Consider the following 24,278-nt stretch of genomic DNA (forward strand, 5'->3'; position numbering starts at 1 on the left):
AAGACAGAATGCACTGTATGAGTGGCAAGTCTGCAGCGCAACTTTTTCTTAGGACCTTTACACCGACTATGCGAATTCCTAAGCTAATCAAAGATTCAACGCGGCGCTATATGTAGACGTGTGTAGCGCGGAGTGATTGTATGTGGAAAGTTCGCCGCTCACGAATGATGTCGGTCCTTTCGCAGAGCGTGTCTCGCGCGAGCACCTGTGCGCGAGACACGCGTCGTCTCGCGCGGAAGGCTGCCCGCGGCGGGAAGTGGCGCAATCGCCCGTGCACTGCAGAGGGAAACAGAGTTCGTTGTTCCGAAGCGTCAAACTTCCTTCAGCCGTTGTGTTGCGGTTTCGGGTACTACAGCAGTACAGATATATCGTGTGCCCTATAGCTTTGCCAACATCGTAAACGAAGACGACGACGACGACTGTGATGATGATAAACATAACAATAATTTTCTGTTGCCATCTTGAGTTTGTAAATTGAAATACCGTGTCTGTCAAAGCCCTGTAGAGGCTTGCGCGACAGGACAGGACAGGAATAATAATAATAATAATAATAATAATAATAATAATAATAATAATAATAATAATAATAATAATAATATATTTCTTCATGCCCCGAGTTGCTCATAAGTGCTTTTCACGCGATACATTCTTAAATTGGGCCGCCCACACTGAAAAACTGATATTCAACCCTCGAATACGTTTTTATTCGTCATAAGCAACTGCTTTAAGAGGGAGCTTTAGCTTGGGCCCAACTCCGACGCGGCCTATTCAAATACATGTAAAAACGCAAAAACGTTTTTCTGAGATAACCCCTGGACCGATTTTAATGAAATTTGTTGCATTTGAGAGAGAAAGTTAAATTCTAGTGACTGTTGGAAGCGGAATTTTGATTTAGGGCTTGAATTTTGTTAAAAGGATCTTCAAAAATTCAGACGTTTGAAACAAAAAAAGAAGCACGAAGTTTACAAGCTAATAGCTCTGCATCAAGAACAGATATCGCGATTCTGTAAACGGCATCCATTAGACCATTCAAAGCGGACAAATTTGATATGTCAGTTTACATCTTACGTGAATTTGTTACGTTGTTTACGAAGGTTCTGCAAAAGTTGTAATTACACATTACTCCATTTTTTTAGGTTCATGTGTAACATATCAATTTTGTCCTCTTTAGATGTGCTATCAGGTACAATTCACAGAATTGCGATATCATTTTTTCTTGCTGAGGTACGGAGTTGTAAACTTGATAGTCTCGTTTTCTGAAAACTTGCGATTTTTGCCAATTCTTTATAAACATTTGACGACCTAAATCGAAAATTCGAAACCAACAGTCACTAGATTTTAACCGTTTCTTTTAAATGCAACAAACCTCGTCAAATTTGGTGCAGTGGTTGCCGAGAAAAACGAATTCTCCTTTTACATGTATTTAGATAGGAGCACCCGAGCTAAAGCTTCCTCTTAAGACATAAGACACGCTTAAACAGAAAAGTTAGAACTTTACTCTGACGTCGTACGTGCGAAAATGAGGACATATGATTACGAGCCGCGCGTCGCGGGGACTCCGGGTCGATTTTCACCACCTGGGGTTCTCGAACCGTGCATTGTCCAAGTACACGAATGCTCTTGCCTTTCGCTCCCATCGAAACGCGCGCACCGCGGCCGGGGACCTCGTGCTTGGCAGCGTAACCCCGTTGTACAGCCGCTAAGCCACCAAGGCGCGACATTCTTAAAAGCACGTACCATACACGTACATATAGTTCAGCAAGAACGACTTTTTAATGGACTCCAACCCTCCTCTAGTAAACTGCATTTCGCTTTTCGCTCAAACCATTTCTATTTTGTACGCTGTACAATAATGGAAATAAAATCCTATTTGGCAATTATCATTCGTGGTTATTGCATTCATCCCACGTGACTGCATGCCTTAACGTGCTCCATTAACCTGTCCCATTGCTGAACGACGACGACTGGTGATTGAGCGTTGATTCCTCTTCTCGCGTCTTTTACTTTTCCCATCTTCGGTGATATAAGTTACTGCTCAGGTGCTGTTATACGCGCTCCAGTTTGTGCCTTCCAAATAAACGAAAATGATCAAGTTACACCGAAGACTCGCAGAGAAACGTGGCCCGTTCAACGTCTCTTCCAACGCACACTGCCTTCATTCAAGAAACAAAAATGCACTGCGAAAATTTTATATGCTCCATTTAGATTGCGATCGCTGGGCGCTCCCTCTCTACCGCGGTCCAGCACGAGAAAACAGCATAACTTATGCGCTGGAACGGTCAGCATTGTTGGCAACGTAGTACGCAGAAACGATCGTTAAGGTCGTTCACCTCCAGTGACTGCAGGTCCTCTGCATAGCAAAGCCAGAACTCGATCCGGCATACAGTTGAACTGAACGTGCGTGTTACCACCAAATTAAGAAAATAGAAAACGAACCCACCGGCTTTCTTGTCCGTATGAAGAAAACAGAAATTAAAGCCAGACGAAGAAAACGCCAAATAAAGACAGACAATAAAGTCGTCGGGCTTCACGGCCTGGCTTCATTTTCTCTTTCTCTTTATATATATATATATATATATATATATATATATATATATATATATATATATATATATATAGTTGTAACTGAGAAAACAATCGAGGCTATTTTTATTCTTCTCGTTGAATAGGAAGGAGTTACTTTCCATGCTCGCGTGTCCAAGTATTTTACGGCAATAATTATATTTGCACTAAGGTTGCAACATTATAATCTGCAAGGTTGTTATAGTACACCTACGTGGCACTCCTAACAGGATTTAATGATTTTGTTGCAACGCCTAGTAAGAAATTTACTTATCTAAGGGAACACTAAATCTTGCACAACAAGGTGCACTGTTAATGTAAACGCTTAAAGCGGGGATCTAATGCGAGTATATTTTTCAACTTTATCGGAAGACCCGATATGAAAAGTCAGGCAGGCACTTATATACAAACAAAGAGAGTCTGCAGGCACACATGTTATATCTCAACTAAAATCGGCGCCAGAGTGCCCCTAATGTTGTGTTCACTTCTTAAATGGACCATACTCTTCATTTTAAGCAGCTGTTGGTTTCTCCCTCGCTTCTGATGACGGCATTGTGCGAACACTCCAAATAATGAAAGCGTCATTGTAGCGCACACGCAGCATCCACTCTAGCAAAAGTGGCATTTTTCTTTTACAACTCTTTTCTAGCGGTGGAGCAGAGTGCCACAGAGCAATTGTAGCTCATACTCTGTCCACAGCGCTCAAATGTTTTCTGCATCGATGGCGAGAACTCAGCGATAACCTCTGTGAGTAGATTTTGCTTCGTGGCAGCAAAGCCATACAGCGATGCTGCGGCATAAAGTGCACACTGAAATGTCGCGGTTTGAGCACCACTTCGCTTCTCTCTGGTTCCCCAACTTCGGAGAAGCACTCGCATATGCGGTCACCGCAAATAATTCCGGGCTGCAGGAGGAGCTAGCCATCGCTCAAGCGACGCGCACTCGTCGTCAGATTTGTGAATCCGCTGCTTACGGCAGCACATTTAGCTCGGACTCACACAGAAAGATTGTTATTCCTTGCGCGTTTGGTTTGTTTCACAACGAAAGTAACGTGAAAACACTGTCCACGTGACGCACCTGCGATACACTTGCACCACTGGTGTAGCGCAGATGGGCTCACGTGGACAGAAAGTGAGAGAGGTTTAAAGGGGTCATGCTTAAAGAGGCTTAAAGCGAAAGTGTTCCAGTTACCTTTGTGCTGGAATGAATAACACAACTTTTTCTTTAAGAAAGTAACTGGAACACCAGTGCATTTCGGCGGACACATAATTGAAAATTTAATTAACGTAATTATGTTAACTATTTAATTAAGTATTTTGATTTCTCGTTGAAGTAATGGCCGCTTAAACGAGTAATTTACATCAAGGATTAGAATTGCGCTATCTGCCACAGGCAATTTTTTAAAATGTGGTGCTGCTAAACTCCCTCCATTTGTTTATATATATATATATTTATAGGAAAAACCGGTTCGCCGAACAACTGTCAGGGAATACGTAAACAGTAGTCGGCCTGGCGCCTGATTTAGCGCTCGGCCTTTAGTGGCGCGCTAGTGTTTGGACGTCGTCCCAATTGTGACACAGCCATAAGTTAAAGGACATTAGTACGAAATCACTCTAGTAATCTAAGCAGTTCGAGTCATTCGTTAAATACTCGGCGTGCTCTCATCGCATAGACGCGCAAAAACATTCGGTGAGCGGGCAAACATAAAGCAAAGCCTTAATCGAGGCCCCACCAACAGCGCAACGCACTATTTCCGCAGGCTGAGCCATCGATACCGCCACTGAATGACGAATGAGTGCCTTCTATCGGAGCTGGATCACGCAAGGTGCAGCGGCGGGCGACGAAACTGCGCACGCGCGCTCTTATCGCAGCAATGGAAGTCATTACGGCAGGATATCAATCACATAGTGCACGAGTGACGCATGTGTTTCGACCTGAATACCCTTGGGAAGAGGCTATCCACTCTTCCAATAAGACGGTCGCCCGACAAACTAAGTGTTGCAGGATCGTGTTATGGTACCTAGGCGGGACTTGCAGAAGGACCTATTCAGGAAGTAAGAGACGTGCACAGCTACAAAGAGACAAAAAAACATTCACATGGGCGCTGGCAATACTTTTTATTCTACTTAGGAGGCACACGCATAGATCAATATATATCAAAACGCAAGTTTCAAGTCTCGCATCATTGTCGATGGTCCGACTTATCCGCCCGAAAAATTAATACAATCTTCATGTTTACTCGTGTACTTGCCTTCCGGAGTCAGCTCGAAATCTTTGCCATTGTGGTAGAATCGATCACGAGAAAAAAAAATTCTTGTAGTAAATGTAATCTTTCTGATATTTTTGGAAAATGTGAATGCATTTTTTTGAAGGAACCTCTGTATTCCTCGCTATCATTTTTGGCTTTTATAAATGTGATGTTCTCGTCCGCCCAAGCGACGCGACGTTTAATACACGTCGGAAAAATTTCCCATGTGTTTTCCTCACAAGGACTTTCTGGGCAGTTCGGCGTCTGTAACAGAATCGGGAGGTGGGTCTCTCTTTCGACCTGGGGCGACACAACTCAGTGCATTTTAGAGTGCAGCTCTTAGGCACCCGTTGCTGCGGCGAGCCTAGGCGTCACTTGTAACCGAGCGAACGATTACAGCGAAGGATGAAAGAGCGAACACGGAGCGCAGCGGGGGCTGAAAAAAGCGGCGAGAGGGAAGAGGCGCGAGGAGGAAATCGGAGAGAAGGTTGCAGCGGAACCATGCGGTGGAAAGCGGAGGAGAGTATGGCGAAAGGGCGATGAGGAGAGCGGAGTGCCGGTGGCAGCCAGGCATGCGGCCAGCGCGGAAAAAACGCGCTGGCGCGGGCGTCGGACCAACTGCGCATGCGCTACATCGCCTGCGGCGCCGCCGCCGCCGCCGCTAGAGAATGCGCTCCGCGCTTTCCGGTGTTCACACTTCTGAACAGTGAGCGACGCAACCGCTGGGAATGGTTCATCTGCCGCTGCTGCTCGGTGAGCTGCCCGCGCAGTAGATCAGCGCAGCCGCCGAGAGCACCCTGCCGTTCGGAATTAAATTCTTTGCTACAATATATCGTGAATTCAAAACAACTGAACAGCTGTGCTCAAAATTATCGTATTCGTCGGCGAATTATTTTTATTTCTTATTTATATTTATAAAACATTCGAGCACTCCTATCGCACCAATATTTGTCACGTGCACATGCACACGCTTGTAATTTACATAAGTATGACCTTAACGCGTTTTTTTTTCTTTTTGGAGTTAATGAATTGAAGGCATTAGCCTAGTGCGTGTATAACGCGAAGGTGCTGAGCGTGCGCTCCGCATCATGAGAACGGCTTCACATCTCTTATGACCGGAGAAGAAACAAGGAAGGAAGTGTATTAGAGATGAAGGCATTTGCCACGTTCTACAGTATAGACTGTAATATGACAGGAGGGAGTAAGGCGGGCTTCGCCTTACAAGTGTTATTAGTGCGGAAAAGCCAGCTTTTGTAGACTCTCTCTAGCGAGTCTTGCACGCACGCACGTGTGCAGGCAGAAACAGCTTCTGCGGCCCAGCAAGTTGCATATTAGAGAGCATTGATTCTACAAAGCGACCCGTGGAATACGAGAGGGGTCTCGCGGTGCGGGACTTCTAGCATTTCCCTCGTTCGGGATTCTCCAACGCGCACGAAAATTTACATACGCGAACGCTTTGCATTCCGCCCGGTTATCGGAGTGCAGCCGTTGCGGTCGGGGACTGACATCGCACGACTTCGTGCGTTAACTAGCTGATTGCCGCGTATTTGCTGAGAAATGGCCTCCTGTATCTGTCGATACCTGCCCAGTCGCTCTGCAATACAAGGGAGCCAGTGGGTCCACAGCGGTGGCATAGCGGAGGCGCCACATTCCCAGTCATTTCGTACATATTATTCCTTCAGCATGGACAACGTTAGGTGGGCACTACTGCAGCTACGTGTCCGCTACTCGGCTTGCGCATGACGTACGATGACGGATAGTCGACGCGATCCTAACCATGCCCCGTAAACTGTGCGCGACTATATACTGCGTACGTGACGCCCTCTCGGTGACCCCCGGTTTTTGGCCGTCACTGAGCTGGCATTAAGAAAACACAGCAGGCCATGGCTCAGACATCACGACGTGCCGGTTTATCAACTGATACTGATAAATATCGTTGAAAAAATAGTTATGCGCCTCTTTTTTTTTCAATATTCTTATGGGGCACCCACCTGACCCGATCATAAACGTGAAATCTAACCCACGCGTGAAAAATGTGATACCTAACTCATATTACAACGTGGGATAAACACACTTGATAGCCTTACGGTGACATTAAGAGTTCTTGGTCTGCGCTCTGCCATACCAGACATCGCTGAAACCATTGCGCATGCTCAATCCGGGTGTCCTATCTCCGATGCTTGGTTTATGTTCGAGCCGCATCCAATGCTGTTCGCTTGTTGCGATGTATATTTACCGAATGAAATATTTGCCGTATGAGCGTCACACAATAATTGCAGTAAGAATTGTTTGTCGTCTCGTGCCTCTCATCCGTCTACCTGACCGAGACGTCACGGAAAATCGCACGAGTCTGTTTGAGTTGCGTATTACCTTCTATCATCGAGAAGAAAAGGTTTCCAGGAAAACGTATTGAGTAGCATGCGGTGTTTCTCCGTGTCTTTGACAACAATTCCGACGCCGCGGCTGCATGTGGCTGCGTCTTTCAAACGGCGCCGTTTGAGAAGTATGAGAAGTAAATATCGCGGTTTTCTCGAGTTGCTGCGACTTCGGCGTTGTGACGTCACTTTTAGTTCTCATTCCAAAACAAAATTTGCCTTAGGTCTCCTTACAAGTTTGACAAGAACGACGAAGCTCACTGTCGTGAACGAAAGGAGCGCAATTAGATTTTCCCAGAGAGGTACGCCGTTACTGCCGGCATCTTTACTCTGCCATAGCAGACAATGCCATTTCCCATTCCTATTTAGAATAGCATGTATACTGTCAAATCTAGGGCGGCAAATCCCCATGCCTTCCCATAAGGAGCCTTTTCTTTTCTTTTCTCTCTCTCTCTCTCTCTTTCTCTCGCGTGCGTGCGCCAAACCTAAAAGGAAAACGCTGTGTTTGGAGTCGCGTAGTCAGCAAGGTATTTCTCGAGAACACGACTAAGGATTCCGAAACACCTCTTTATATAGCATGCCTGCCGAGACTAATAACAGCTTTCATAATACGAATATTGCGAGCACGTTGGTTTATTTCGGGATGAAGCCGTAGTAAATGCGCCATATAGGCAAGCCGCTGCGCGCGCTTTGGCTTCGGAGTCGATCGAGGTATATCGAACGCGGTTTTTAACTAGTTCAAGCAATGAGGTTTGTTTCATTCATTCATTCAAATAACTTCATTCAGTGCCATGTGATTTGGTGGGGTGGGCCTGGACGCCACCTAGGTTTCGGCCAGGGTTTGTTGGCCCTTGGCGGCTTCCTCGGCTCGCTGGACGGCCCAGAGTTGGTGCTGCAGGTCCGAGCTGAGCAACGCAGACTCCCAGCGCGCGCGGAGGCAGTCGCTATTTGAGGCTTCATCACCGTTAGTGTGTATTATAGCCGTGTATTCCCATAGGATATGCTCCAGGGTGGCTCTAGAGCCGCAGTGTCTGCACTTGTCGGTCGTGTATAAATCTGAGTGTATTAGGTGCATGATAGCTGGACTCGGATAGGATCTGGTCCGTAACTGCCGCCATTCTACAGACTTATTTTTGCTTAAGTTCGGGTGCGCTGGCGGGAATGTGCGCCTCTGCAATCTATGGTGTTGTGTAATTTCGTTAAATCTGGTCATTCGATCATCTCACACCCACTCGTCGGTAGTCGGTGAGGCGGGCCTAACCGAGGCTCGGTCCGTGAGCTCTCGAGCCATGCGGTGCGCCGCCTCATTGCTACCGTCTGGTAGTGTGTGAGCGGGTGTCCAGATGAGATCGACACGTTTGTCGTGGTTCAGTTCAGTTCAGTTCAGTTTTATTGATTTCTTTAATAAGGAGGAGACATACATGTTTACACAAGTGGTTATTGGCTAATTTTAGGAGTCTTAGTACTTATGGGGAGATTCGGCCATTGGCGAAGTTTCGTATGGCCGTCTGGGAATCACTGATGATTATGTCCGCTTGTGTTTGCGCTATGGCTAACGCGATAGCTATATTTCCTCGGCCGTTTCTACGTGTAGCGTGTTGACTGTAGTGCTCGTCGCGCATTTTCCCTCGTAATTTATCACCACTGCTGTGTAGGCGCGCTCCTGTCTGTATCTCGCTGCGTCTACGAATGTGGTGTCCTTGCTGTTACCGAATTTCCTCTGTACATTGCTTGCTCTGCTTTCCCGTCTACCCTGATGGTGGGTGGGACGCATATTCTTGGGTATTGGAGAGATGGCTATCATTTATCTGATGTGTCTGGGCATATCTACTTTGACGAGAGAGAAAACCACGAGAGCATTCCTTAAAACCAGATAAAATACCTTGTGCTCTACTATCTACTACGTCCCCAGATGAAAGCCTTAAAAAGATAACAAAAAATAGTCAACATACCTAAGCACACAAATCACATGATCGCTGTTCAAGGATCTGAAAATGAGGTTGTGATCTTTTGCCAAGAACGTACCGCATAGCACTGGGGCAACGCTAGACCCAATGCACATCCCTTTCTTTTGTAAAAATGCGCAACCCTTAAACTCGACCTGGGTAGATTCTAAATAACAGGAGAGCAATTGAAAAAAAAAACGCTCCAATGCTCATGCCTACTAGGTTTTGAAAATGAACTTCCCCACTAAGTTCAATCGCTTCACGCACCGCCACAAACAATTCATCGTGGGGAATTGAGTAATAATTGAGTAATAATTGAGTAATTGAGCTGGTACCCCCTTTTTCAAGTTCATCATGCACCAACTGGCCCAAGAGCTTGCGCTAATGCCAGATCTTTAGGTAGCTAGAACGTTTCGCGCTTCTCATTAAATTAAGAATTATCTTTCTTGCATCGTTTTCCCAACGCAGCAGCCGCGGACAACAGAACAGACACGCACACAGCGCTCAACTAACAGCGAGACTTTCTTTTCCTGAGCGCGTGTATAAATGCGCCTTGCACCACGAAAACAGGGAAAGACCACAGAAGCGAGGAACAACAAATTCAACCTGCAAAAAAAAAAAAAAAAAAAACCATCCCGCCTCACGTCTAAATTATTTCAAAATTTCTTGCACTTGTGGGATGTCTCTCGTAGCTCTGTCCGTACAGCAAAGCTGTTGTCGATGTTAGGCGACGTTGCGCAAGCACCACCGCCACAAGCGATGCACGTGTGCGGAAGGGCAGCACATATCTTGTAGGCCCTCCGCCAAGCGCAAGTGCGTTATCGAACTATTCGAATTTCTCAAAGCAAAATGCGTCAGGAAATTCGTAAAGTACGACTTGCACGCAACCTGCAGACATGACAGAAGCGGATTGTAACTCGAGTATACGAGAAAACATGATTCTGTTACATGGAAACTCAATCCCAAAGCCCTCCAGCTGCAGTTTGTTTTTGCGTGAGCACACCCCCAAAAATCCCGACCGACGAGAGGCGAACAGCTCCGATGTAAAAGAAGCCGGCAACCACAATCGCGACCATGCTCCCCAAGGTGCGTGCAATAACAACCACGTCAACGCTATACTTATGTTTTCAAAGGCGTTTCTTCAAGCGCCGCCCAGTTTGAACGACACACTCACCGTTAGACGATAACGCAACACATTAAACTACGCCTTTACCGCGCGGGACGAACTTGTCTTAATTGATGCTTGGTGGTACCTCTTTGTCTAGGGGCTGAGGTAACAGTGACCCGACGGCACATTTTTTCTTCTTCTTTAGTTTTGCAGCTGCCGAAAAATGCGGCTTTCACAATGTTCGAACCTTTCGCGACTTTAGAATATGCAGCGCCAACTACAGCCTAACGCTCAACTTTGGTAAATATTTCTTGCACTCGGTAAAAAACCACCAGTGGCCACGTTCACCTTCAAACCACGCGATTGCACGTCTGCTTTCTAGCAAACAGTGTGCCCGCGAAAGGCGAATAATAAGCTAAATGCACCGAAGGTCGAAAAGGGGCGTTGGGGTGCCCCTCCAATACCATGCGGCGCCAAACATTTGGCACCTGCTGGTGTACACCGAAGCTGGTGTGTGGCGGCGTGGTAACTTCATTATACCTGCGGCATCTCGCCGCACTCTTTTCCCGCGTATTCCCAGGAGCAGCGCAAAGCAACGGCCCACTGCAGGCACAGACGCGCAGGGCGCAACCGCGGAGGAGCGCGAACAACACCCGGGATCCCGGGTCGCGTGCGCGTGGCCACCGCCTGGCATCTCGCGTGACGTCAAAGTGACGCACAACGGCCACGTGACCGGGATCGGGATCCGCTCCGCACTCTGGGCCAACGCGGCGGCCCGGGACGCCGGTCGCCCTGCAACTCGCTGCCACTCGGAGCCACGACCGTGGTTGTCGAGCGTGGTGGGGAGCGCGAATAGGCTGTCCATCGAATCAGCCCTTCGCGGGCTTCTTTCAAGCATGGAAAAACACTTTTTGATGTAGCACGTATTGAGCGACAGAAAGCTTTATGGAGAGTTTTTCGTGTCGCTCTAGAAATGTATCATTGACATTTTTCATCTAACCATAATATTGGAGAAGTTCATTAAATAATTTCAGCTAATTATGTAATTAGGCGGAATGCAAAAAATAATCCGCGTATCTCTTATGCAACGGCAAACAACGTCACCTCGGTTCTGTCCAGCTACCTGGCATTTGCGTATTTTAATATCTTGGTGCATGATGGATGGGAGACCTTGAATATGCGTAGCAGAAAGCACGCACAACCGAAGTGGCCGGATTCGAGTTCGACAGGACGAAGGTATGCGTGGCTGGCCCCGGGCATGTCCGTCAGGTTGCCTCTTGAAAGGCGGTCAGCTGCGCTTCGCTGGAGCGCAATATCTGTATGCTACGTCGTTTTCCGTATGTTCACGTATTCGTGAGAGACGGGAGCTTCCAGCTCGAGCGAACTACAGGCGCCGTCTCACATCCGGACTCGCGGTTTGCAGCACAGAAATTCAACGCTAGAGGAAATTCTGGCACCGCGATCGTTCAGCTGCCGTGGGCCCACTTATAGACCGTGGGAATGATGGTTAGTGCACAAATTTGTGTAACATCGATTCGTGCTTGTGGTTTCAAATATTTTGCCGTGTTTATTCTAAGTTGCAAGTTACCGTGATTTTTATGTTTAATCTTTAAAGCGCTCACGGTTTTCTAAACACATCAAGGACATCACTATCTGCGCACATGCATAGTCATTGTGAACTGTTGCGTATGTTATGTAATCTTCGGTGAAAGTTATGATAATTTTTATACTGAACTCTACGGTTTCTTGTAGCTCTCATGTCCTTCTGTCAATAGCACCGCGCTGGCGTCACAGTTAGTTCTTCCTTCCCGCTTGTGTGGGTCCGTGTTCTGCGGGCATCAATTGGATGCGTCAATTGCTGTCATTGGAGGCTGCCTTCGTGTAGCATCGTGGCAAGCGATGCACTGTAGGGTATGCAAAACAACCTTTACTAAAATGTTTCAAACCACCCCGAGAAACAAGGTGTCTCATTTGTACTTTGATTTTGTTAGTATAGCAAATTGTTTCCTTAGGTGAGTTCACTTCAAAATGCACAAGCATTTCTAACTACCCTACCTACCCAACTAGGAAATCCGCCCGCCCGTCCCTCCGTCCGTCCCGTAAGACAATCGCTTTCAAGATAGAGTCCGCAGCAGCGAGCGAATTGACCTTCCTGCTGCCTCTCGCTCCAACAAGAACTAAGCGGCGAAAACACAGCGCGCACGAAGCTATCAGTACTCGGCGCTCTCTGTCCCCATCCTAGATCGCTTTCAAGATAGGGCCCACACGGCTGCGCCTTACGTAGCCGCCGCCGGACTACGGTTGGATACGGTTGATAATGGGTCGCATCGAGAAGAGGCAACGCCATCGACCACGTTTACGTACGAGGTATACCAAACGCGGTAGACGTCCGTCAATTACGTCACTTACTACAGCACGCATCGGCCATTGCTCGTCTTCCACGAAGCAGCGCCGTCAGCCAAACGCACCATCATCCAATTTGAAGATAAAGAAGAAACGCAACAAGAACAACTAAACAAGAGACAGTGTACATAATAAAATTTGTATGTTTTCTTCATTTACAATATCTCTCTCATCATTTCATCCCACGTCCATATTTTTGCGAGAGTTATCTATAACACGAGTGAGCACTGCTACTAATCGTCTCTTCGCCGTCTCATACTGGTATCAGTTAACATTTCAGCGTCGCAACCGTGCCTCTCCGTTCCGCATTTCATTCGCGGTGTTTCTCGCAATTGTACCAAACACAGCAGCATACAATGACGAAATAGTGGGTCATTAGTAACAAATGCTTACCCATCCTTTAGATAACTCCCGCAGAAGATTCTTTGTGTAATTTTGACGAATCTTCAATAAACCATACTTGGAATTTGACGCCTTTCCTGTACACTATGTTTCTTGCAGTCGTCTTTTAGCATTATAAAATGTATTTATCCGTCATTAGTATACACCCTATAGGCACACTGTATGAGAGGTTGTCGATGATTGCGTCAAAATTTTAAAATTTAATTGAAAGGTGCTCTATTTCAAGAAATACATCGCGGTAAAATCATTTCTATATTTTCTAGTGAGTCCTCGTATTCACAGAATTATTAAATCTCAGATTAACGCACATTCATTCATATCACGCTTTTTTTTTTCTTTCATCAAAATATTATGAAGCTGCACGCATATCTGCTTTGAACGCTGTCCTGGTGAATAAGTGGAACTGTCAGTGCCTTTCATTATGCAAACAAAACGTGAATGCAATGCTCCAATCATGTCGAAAATATATACCTCTTCTTACAAAGGAAATTCTCGGGGAGCAGTGACAGGCGATAGAACGTTTCCCTTGGAAAAATTATAAATGACATTTCGATCTGTGGGAAATGTGGTGCCAACGAACCTCCGCTGCGTGCAATTATTGCCCTTCCCGATTGACCCACTGGTTGTGTACATGTTCCTATTCCAGGTTCGGTATTCAGTCGCTAGTGCTAAATGCACGATCCCTTTGTAACCATCTTAACTTAGGCACACGTAGGCAGGTGTTGGTCAACAAAGGCAAGGAGGTAAGAGTGCATGTAATGATGTACACGAAGAGAGCAACAATCTATAGGTAGTAATGAAACCAAAGATAAGCGACGATCAGCTATAGCTGCTGCGTGGGTGCAGGAACGCACACAAGTCGGTGTAAAAGGCAGCGAAATAAAAAATCTTTATGGGCATGGAATCTTGGTGAGTTGCCCTCCAACACCAATGCAACTTGGTTTTATAAACTACACACTCTAAAGTAATTTTATGCCCTTTGGAGGTCCCCGCGTTCCCCGACACTAATAGTAATTATTCTTTAATGCACTGGCTCGATTAAACGCTCTGCGCTCGGTATACTTTCCTGTCAGGAACGATATGTCACGCTGATGCGCATGCATGCCATTCGTGACTAGAAAATACCGGGCGCTCAGTGTTAATTAAATACAGGGAATAGACGCAAAATACCTCATTATTATTGTCAAAGGAAGAGCTAACTGCCCCAAAGGGTGCAAATTTCTCACAAATTGTACATAAATACATCGAAGGTTGAATGACCTCTGTAACCTGCGTGTTTCCTACTGATGGGCCTCTGCCATTTATACTATTCCGCTTCCACCTGCACACTCTGTACGCTCGACCATCCACGCCCGCAAGCTTCGTCAGCGTGCATCCATCTCCCGCCGCTTACGTCATAAGTCGATGCGCTCGCGTATGTCGTCGCAGGAGTGCGATGCCGACGAGCAGTAAGGTTCGAACTGAGCGAAGGACAACGGCCACGACGTGGAGAGAAAGAGAGCGGCGACAACGAGCGCTGATCGATGTTCCGTTCTGGGAATAACGCGCTCGCCAGGCAGCAACACGAAGGCGCTGGCCACAAATCCGGGTCGACTTGGCGGCAAGACGAGTGCACTGACCTCTGGCGACATTTGGTGCAGCAAAATTCCGCGTTCATGTACGTTGCAAAAGGTAGGCTGGTCATTGGTCAGTCGGTTCGTTGGTGCGTTCACCATACCGCAAATGTTGACGAGAAGCTCAGCGGCATCGCAGCTTCATTCTTAACGAAAGCAAAACCAATTATGCGCAGAAAACGGAGCGGAAGACGCGGACGCCGAAGCTCCTTCGGACGTAAGTTTTGCTGCCCGTTCTGTTAGGCCCACGGCGTGCGCGCAGCTGCACAGAGGGAACGGACGCTCGGTGCTCTGCGCGCACGGCATAACGCTCGTGCGGGCAGCGGAAGGCCTTGCCCCCGACTTCGTTGCGTGACGGTATACGTCCACTTATTAGCTTCGTCAGTTGAGAGACAAGGCCTTTCTTAGCGATGATGATGAAAAACACGTTCATTGACAGGGAAGGGGGCCCTAGCCCGGGGCTCTTATATGACGTATTCGGCGATGGCCCGTGTACCCGTCGGGTCAGTGCCCGGCGAGTTACCGCCACTTTTCCGTGGTGGTTATGGTTCTAGCCTCGTATCGTGGACTGATCCCGGACATAGCTCAGCATAAAAGTGCGAGTCAATATGTGCTCTTCGTTATGCGCCCCTGGGATATATATATATATATATATATATATATATATATATATATATATATATATATATATATATATGAAGCCAACAAACAATGACACCAAGGACAACATAAGGGAAATTATTTGTACTTACTAACTGAATTAAAGAAACGATAACTTAATGGAAATGAAAGTGGATGAAAAAACAACTTGCTGCAGGTGGGGAACAATCCCTCGCCTTCACATTACGCGTGCGATGGTCTACCAATTGAGCTGCCGCAGACGTCACGAGTACGTGATCTTTTTAGGTGAAGGCAACTGGTCAATAAACCCACATATACCACGTGAAGGCATCAATGTTGCCGGATTCGAGACCCTCCTCATTTAATAAACAAGAAGAAAGGAGGTTAACCATGGGGCCCGATTTTTATCAATCATATCATAAGAAGACAACAAACAAAGGCACCCAATGACGACATAGATCAAATTAGTTGTACTTACTAACTGAACTTAAGAAAGGATAAATTAATGCAAATGAAAGTGGATAAAAACAACTTAGTGCCCTTCCGCCCTGTGAAGAAGGATGACCAGCGAAACAGTTTATGTGGGCCCCTTAATGGCGAACTGCACCTCCGCCGTGGGCCGGCGGGTTTTGCACTACCTTCGGTATCGGCCCACGTATGGGAAGTGTTTAACGCCGCCTGCTTCACCTCTGCCGCGGGTTGGCCCGGCATCGCACTATCTTCGGGATTGGCCCACGTATGGGGAGTGTTTAACGCCTACTTCACTTCCGGCACGGGTCGACCCGGCATTACACTACCTTCGGGATCGCTCCACGTGTGGGGGAGTGTTTAACGCCTACTTCACTTCCGGCACGGGTCGACCCGGCATTACACTACCTTCGGGATCGCTCCACGTGTGGGGGAGTGCTTAATTCCTGCTTAACCTCTGCCGCGTGTCGGCCCGGCTTTGTACTATCTTCGGGATTTTGTGTCTACACACGGACACGATCCTGGGTGAACTAGCCCTTAACAGCTTCGCTGTAGAAACACCTTGCCGCAGGTGGGGAACGATCCCTGGCATAGGACCGCTGGCACAACCACCCGATGCCCTAATCATTAGACCATGGGCGCTTGCCCAGCAAGCGGAATAGAAAATGCTCAAGCATTTCCCGCGTGCAAGCCAGCGCGTTGAGGCGCTTAGCGTGTTTCATTGCAATATCATTTATATTACGCGTGATGGAGACCGTTTATCACCCCTAAGGCTGAAGCGGGTCGTTTATTTAAGTCGCGAAGACGAGCCTAAGAGCAGCCAGCTGGTGGAAGAACTCAACCTCCTCCACCGCACATAACCGTGCGGTGGCTAACTGCGCCGCAGTTACGGCAGTGCTCGATCTTATTTTTGAAGAGGTAGCACCTAGAGTACTGAGAAGTAGTAGATGTGCTTGAGCACCCAGTCTTGTTCGAAAATGATGATTATGGACTCTGTCGAGCCCATGCGTCTAAAGTCGAGGATGGAAGGGTTCCGTTCGTGATTGCGATGGTCTTGGATGTCTTCGTATCAGTGGGCGAGAGGGACCGTCCCCATGGACCACGCCGTGGGCGTAGTCTTCCGGGGCCGCTTGGTAGGAGTAGATGTCGCAGGCAGTGCCTTTGATGAGTACAGACTAGATGGCGAGGTAGTGGAGTCGGCTTAATTTGCGCGTCAGAAGTGTTGATGATACAGAGAAACTTAGAGACTGACAAAGAAGCTTGAGAACAAGTTACGGACCACGCAAAGAGCGATGGAACGAAGATTGTTAGGCATAACGTTAAGAGACAGAAAGAGAGCGGTTTGGACCAGAGAGCAAACGGGTATAGACGATATTTTAATTGGCATCAAGAAGAAAAAAAATGGAGCTGGGCAGGTCATGTAATGTGCCGGTTAGATAACCGTAGGACCATTAGGGTTACAGAATGGGTACCAAGAGAAGGAAAACGCAATCGAGGACGACAAAAGACTAGGTGGAGCGATGAAATTAGGAAATTCGCGGGTGCTAGTTGGAATCGGTTTGCGCAGGACAGGGGTGCAGTGGACATAAAACACGATGATGATGATGATGATGATGACGATGATGATGATGATGATGATGCCAGGCTGGGCCTCTTGGCGTCCTAGGCGAGCTGCTTGCAACACCATTCACGGTCCAAAGGTTGAGACGGAAGATGATTTTATGATCGTCGACGGGTAGCTTGGGGTGGCGTAGGGCGGAGAATTGGGGCAGCCGGGGCCGGTGCGCCGCCAGGGCTTGAGGCATAGATGGCTGCTTATACAGTTCTGGACTAGCGGCGGAATTCGGAGTAGTGGTGGGGCGGGAGTTGCGAGTGGAGCTTCGCTTGTCGTGCGCTGATTGCCAGCCGCTGGTAGAGGTATGTTCCGAGGGTAATATGTCTTCTGCCTCAACTACAATGGGTTCCATGCCACCTTTGAGGCGCCGACCCGCCGTATGGTCCTCGCGCGCAGCGGCGTCTCTTGCAGCGTTCGGCGTCGGCGGCTGCTACTCCGTGAGGCTTAGCCTCGCAGCGTGGTGAGGAAAAGAGATGGACTTGCCTTTCGATGTGATGGTCCAAACCGGGAAAAGTTGGTATCGGCAGGTTCCGGACGAGAAGCTGATGATGGCTGATGATGCCAAATTCAGATGGCTGGGATGAGTTGATACGGTCGTAGAGGACAAAGTTTGCGGAGCACATGTGAAGCGCATCCGCGCTCCCCAAGAGACGCGAGCGTCCCGTCGCAGCGTGAGAGGAGCCTGACGGGAAACCGTAAGCGTTCACTCCTATCCAGATGACGTCGCCTTTTACCGCGATAAGCCATCATGAAACAGGAAAACGGGTAGCCGTTCCGTGATTCGGTGATTCCGTTACCCTCGCATCTGTTCACATGCGGTGGTGCTGCTGTCCTGCACTACGCGGTGGCGAGGAAAGCGAGGTTGGTAGGGAGAGCTCCTGCCGCAGGTGTATACGCTTGTGGCATCGTTGTCGTCAAAGTTCAATCGGACGTAGTTTGACTCTCGTCTAACTCGCGTGCTCCTGTCTAGGCGGCAGTTTAGACCACGGTAGTACAGCGGCGACGTCTCTGTTTAAGAGGCGCAAGCTGGTAGGCACCGTTGGAATCCGAAGCAAATCCTTCGCTTCGGCTGGCCGGTGCTCGGAAAGCCGAAGCGTGCGGCGTTGTTACGAAGCAATGCACGAAAGCGTAATCAAAATGCTTCGTGCAGAACTCGCTCATCGTCGGCGCTTGTTCGAGGGGTGCGTCGGGTGAAAGTTTGAGACGAAGGGGGCAGTGGAAAAAGATGTGAAAGGTTCGTAGAAGGGGTGTGGTTACTGAGGTGCTAAACGGTACGTGAGGGTGAGATGAAGGCACGTGGACCGGTCGTCTAAGGGTTGCGCTTGAGATGCGTCTTAGAAAAGTTATTTGCTTGGCACAGTGCATGACTCGGTGTTGCCACGAGTCTGTCACTTTCACTTCATGGCACGGCACTTCTGAGTACCAAGCGTTGGCTCCTTGCAAGGTTGTCTTTTATTTTTTATTTTTCATCATTCTTCATTAGTACAGAAGGAGGCCCCGGAGTTACAAGAACTGTCAGGGGACCTCCTATTAGTAATTTAACAATGCAAGAATTAATAACATGCAAGAATCTTGCTACCTTTCCGCTAACCTAGGCACGAGCTAATTAATACAATCACGGTCCTTCACGATAAAACTTCATTTCAGTGATTCACACACACGTGTAGCCAAGGCAACGAGGATTTCAGATCTCGTAGATGCAGTCCGTTACAAAATCACACTCGTTCATCTGAACTTTCTCTTCGTGTACGCGATGGGCTGAAAAGAAGGTTAAGCTAGCGCGTGAACCGCGACTTGCATGACGCCATTGTACACCTCTGATTTCATAGCATTTTCCCGTAGCGGGATCCTATCGTGTGAGAAAAGTCAATAAAATGTGTCGGGCTTAGCATTCGTACGGTATTTATTTGGTATTTCGTTTGTGTCATCCATCGGCCTATCTTACTGACCGATTTTCGCTTACCCTTTCGCTAATTAAATATATACATAGCGCCATTCGAAATATATCATGGAATAGTTCCTTTAAAACAAGTATAGACGGTATTGATTAATGAACCAACCGCTCGTCAAGTTATTTATAACAGACATTTTTGCACACGAGCCCTAATGTCACATGGCCTTGATGAGACATTAAGACGACATAGGTGGACAGATATAGCCCTACGGGCTCGCAGACGATTTCCAGAAAGAAATTCAGTAACAAAGCTGGTCCACGAAGCCCATTGAGCTCAAGGAACGCGAAAATATACGAACAACCCTGCGAAAGGCGCAATGTCGAGGCACTGGGGCACGCCAATGATGCCATCTTGCTGCGAGCTGCTAGCAGCACGGGTTGTGCGACCTTTTTCTTGATTGCTGGCGAGATAACGATTCAACAAGCTTTGCTCTTTTGACCAGGTTGAGTGAATAAAACTGTAGTAGTGGCAACTGTGATGTCTGGTTTGCTATTCTTAATTATATTAGCGCTAACATGGCTGCACCGATCATCAACAAGCATGTATATGAACAAGTTATTTCTTGTGTGGTTCTCTTGTCGGCCGCTGTGAACGATTGGCTTATATGTTCAAGAAGTGCCGCCACCGCTCACCGGCAAGTGGTGTACGATGCCAGGCCGTGTGTCAACGCAGTGGCCTGCGTTCCTTGTTGCGGCCGCGCCGTAGTAGTGTGGCCGTGCGCCGCCAGGCGGAGCGGGCGCCGGCAGCGATGCGGCCTGGGCTGGTGCTTGTGCTGCCGCCTCGAGCCGCCACGGCGAGGCTCGGCAGCGCTCAGGCCCCGGGGGCGCCCAGCCTGTGAGATACATCGAGGACAAAGAGACAGTGAGGCACAGGTCGATGAACGTCGAAGCACTCGGGCCACTACAAGCATTTGCGTGGAAACCGTCGAAGTTGATTATAAGCGAAGCCTGTACTGTCTTGCACTATGGTTGTCTCAGTGTTCTTTCTTGTCTAGTTCAAGCTTAGTCGTTCCTGTGCGGCTGTTGTACGACTGTACCTCGAAGTATACATACATACATACATACATACATACATACATACATACATACATACATACATAATACATACATACAAACAAACAAAGGCTAAAGGTATCCACGAAGGGGCTCATGTAAACATTGTGCGCTTAGCAGGTATGTTCTGCATAGCAAAATATTTACTTCCTGCATAAAACCTGAAGAAATAATGTCGGCTTACAGGCGTCGCCAAAGCTCATCGATCGGTTAATATAATGGCTAATTATAATCCAGGAATTTTTTTTATTTACTTTACTTTCTTTGATTTAGCCATTTGGTACGTGCTACTAGGAATTTGCCCGTTCTTGGCCAGTCCTCCAGAATGATTAGTTCTTACTGTGACAGAAGAGGCACAGGATCCCTGAATGTTGGTTCATATCGCGACGTACTTTGTTGTGCATACACCTGACACCGCCAAACTGCACGCATGGTCGTTAGGCGTAAAGCGTTTAATTAACAGCTTTACTTAGGCTTCGTTTTACGTAGATTACAACATGCGCGCTGGATCTGCATATATTTAGAAGTTATTGCTGTGGGTCGTGACACCGCAGCCAAGCATCTCAAAGCGTTAGCTCGCACGAAACCCGGTGAGGTAAGCAAAGAAAGCTTCGGCGACAGATGAATCCATGCTTCGGAGGCGAGCGTCTGCAGCAGCTGCACAGACGGCGATCAGCTCTCGGGCTGCCAGAGGCTGCTTCTGGGCGCCCTGGCACACGGACCACCGAGCTTTTCTCAAGTTTAAGTTTTATTGTTTCGTCACCAGTGGTGTCGATACCTAGGAGTGGTTATACAGAAGGAGGTCCCACAGTTAGAAATTGCAGCGGTACCTCTCGTTCTCAGCTACACAAGGATGCATCACTAAAATGGCATCAGTCGCAATTAGAAGGTTAAAGAAAACGATTGCACGAGTTATGCAATGTTTGTTTATTTAAAATGTCGTTGCAAGCCCCGTACAGGGCATTGTGCTAAACCCTACAACGTAACACAGAAACTGGCCCATTGACTGGAAAGCTTAGCGCAAGATATTTGGACACAGACGCAGGGAGCAGAAGAGGACGAATGCTGCCTTATAATAAGTAAGCGCAGGATGCAGTAAAAAAAAGAAGAAAAAAAAACACACACACACACTCGAAAGTGAAAATACAGTTCGCGAAGTAGCAATGAAATATCCGAGTGAACGCTAGTATGATGATAATGTTGGCGTAGATTATATAGCGAAGCTATTAGGTTACAGTCGGTCGAGATTTTTCGGTCTATGCTGACTCAAAAAAAAATAAAAGAAGAAGAAAGCAGACCTCAAACGGCAGCTGCAAAGGGGGTTTGTGTTTCAGTCTCCGCGTAACAGAATTACGTTTTCTCGTATATTCAGATTACAATTCGATGCTATGATGTCTGCAGATTGTGTGTAAATTGTACTCTGCGTAGTTTCTGATCCATTTTACTTTGAGAAATTCAGTTACTTCAATAACGCACTTGCGCTAGGCGGAGGGCCTGCAAAGATGATAATATTTCCGTACACGTGCGTGCGCGCGTGACGTATGTCGCTTGTGGTAATGGTGCTTGTGTAACGTCTTCTAACGTCAGTTGTGGTAGTGGTACTTGTCTAACGTCGTTTACGCTTGTGCAACGTCGACAACAGCTTCGCTGTACATCCGCTTTCACAGCATGCAATGGAGGTCAATGTTTCTTTATTTGAGCCGGCAAGCTATTCAGAATTTTCACACCAGCAAAACCGAGTTTGTTTCACGTGGTTGGTGCGCGGTTTTGGAGTAAAATAATATTCGGCAAGGATGCTTGCAGTGTATGCCCACAGCTGAAGTTTACAGCTGCAGCGCACTTCCATCTTACAGCGCCTCCAATGCTGAACGTCTCAACGGCCGCCCCTTGTCGCCTGCCTGAGTGCCGGCAATCTCTTTCCGCTAGAAATGCGCCACTATGAAAATTATGACTGGGTTCCGGCAACGTCTCCATCGTAATAGGGTGACTACGTTTGGTAGGCGCAGAACGATGGCTGTAACATAGGAGAGCATTGAGACAATCTTTCCTTGCGCAGTGGCCTAATTCGGCTCGTGTATACGACCATCATAACCTTAGTGCTGAGGCTCTGTCTGAGCACTATGCGAGACACATTCTGCGATGAACTCAAATCGCACAAACGGGGCTATTCTGTTCTGAATATGCGACAAAGCCGAATGTATTGTCCCGCCACTAGGAGGCTCGAGTGCTGTCCCGTTTTGTTGTCGCCAAGTTCAACCTCAGCCTCAGCATGAAAGTGAGAGCAGACCTAAGCGAAAAAAAAAAAAAATGTTGGGCAGTTTATCTCTAATGACCACAGCTATGAAAAAAGCGATATCATTTTGTCGTTACGTGTCATTATGTCACGCAGCCTTAGTTTCTATATATATATTGTGACTAGATGACGTGCCACATTTTGTGCAATACTGGCGTCCTGTATATGATTCACTGCCCATGGCAGCGAATATGGGACAATGCAGGCTAAAGTACGACTATGTTTTTTTTTTCTTTTTTTTTGCATCTGTGATCAATTGCAGCGATGGTACTTGCCATGGGCATTACGTCTGGGGTTTAAATTACAACATAAACGGAGGGACTGCATACTTTGTTATACTCCCTTTAATGTGACCCGTTAAGACCCTTTTCTGCGTAATCGATGTTTACTCGGCGGATTATATACGGACAACAGAATGGAGACTCACAGCGATGTGTATCCACTCTGTTGTCTGTGTCTAATGCGCTGGGAAAACATCGATTATGATGCAACAACTAGCTGAAAGCTCAGCCTTCGTTAACCTTTTTCTGTACTCGGACAGTCCCATTAAAACACAACTCGCTTTTGTTTTCTTTTTTGCTGTGATGTAATTCGGTCTTGGAGAAATGCTACACGGCGCTCGCATCACAGTCATGGGCTTCTGCATCGAACCCAGCTAACGATGAGAATTTTCTTCCTTTCCTATTTTACGCTGGTACAGCATCGAGGTCAGGTAAGTCAGAATGAGGCAAATGGATGGGCATAAGCAAAGAAATGCTGTAAAAAATTTAACATGCACAAAATACGCATTTAAAGAAAATCAAGACAGCCAGCTAAGGGTGACCTTCTATGGCGTTGAATTTCTCTCTTTCCCTCCATTTTCACCCCCGCCAGCAATGACGTGCCTGCGTAATTCCTGGCTCCCTCCAACTCGACCTTTCAAGGCGGTCACTCGGCCTCTTGCCGCATAGCGGCGCCTTTTTCGCTATACGAGGGGGCGGAATGACATGCACCTGTTTCCCACCGGCACGTTCCCACGAGAACCGAACGCATAATGACGCCGGCCGTGGGCCCGCAGTCGCCTCCCGCCCCCACATACCGGTTACAAACGAGTGCTGGAAGCTAATGTGAAGGCGTGATGCCGGACCCAATGAAAGACCCGAGAATAGCCTCTGAGGCTGTGTAGCCTCACTCTAGCAGGACTGTTACACGGTACTCCGTTTGTAAATATGTGGACATATTGTATGACGCTCCCTGTCTTATTCTCAAGAATCATCTCTCTCACTCTCTCTCTCATTGAGTGGCACATAGTGCAGTGAGCACTGTGCTTAGCAGTGATTAGTGCTTAGCATTGAGTGGCACACAGTGTCATTCAATGCTAAGCACTAAGAACCGGCAGCTGTTGGACGGAATTCGCGACGTCTTATAGCCCAAGTGCTCAGGTGCAACGCCAGCCGACTTCGACATACTGAAGCACCGCCGGAAACAACCGTTCTTCCGTCACGCTAGGCAATGTGTGCAGGTTTTTTTTTTTTTTTTTTTTTTTTTTTGCGCTCTAAACACAGACACGCTGCACGCCGTGCTCTGCAAAAGTGCTGCACAGAATTTGTTCACGAAGTCGGTCTCGTGCCGTTATAC

The 24,278-nt window shown here is 47.5% G+C and overlaps 1 protein-coding gene across 2 annotated transcripts in view; it reads right to left on the reverse strand.

Moving 5' to 3' along the window:
• Positions 1–24,278, reverse strand: part of Mct1 (Monocarboxylate transporter 1) — a 144,589-nt gene that overhangs the window by 59,390 nt on the left and 60,921 nt on the right. For both annotated transcript variants that reach the window (XM_050186951.3, XM_055075852.1), the window contains exon 2: positions 19,949–20,148. The gene's annotated coding sequence lies outside the window, so the exon portion shown is untranslated. The remainder of the gene's footprint in view (positions 1–19,948; positions 20,149–24,278) is intronic.

This window comes from Dermacentor andersoni, chromosome 2 (assembly GCF_023375885.2).
Source record: "Dermacentor andersoni chromosome 2, qqDerAnde1_hic_scaffold, whole genome shotgun sequence".
In the NCBI taxonomy this organism is placed as follows: Eukaryota; Metazoa; Arthropoda; class Arachnida; order Ixodida; family Ixodidae; genus Dermacentor; species Dermacentor andersoni.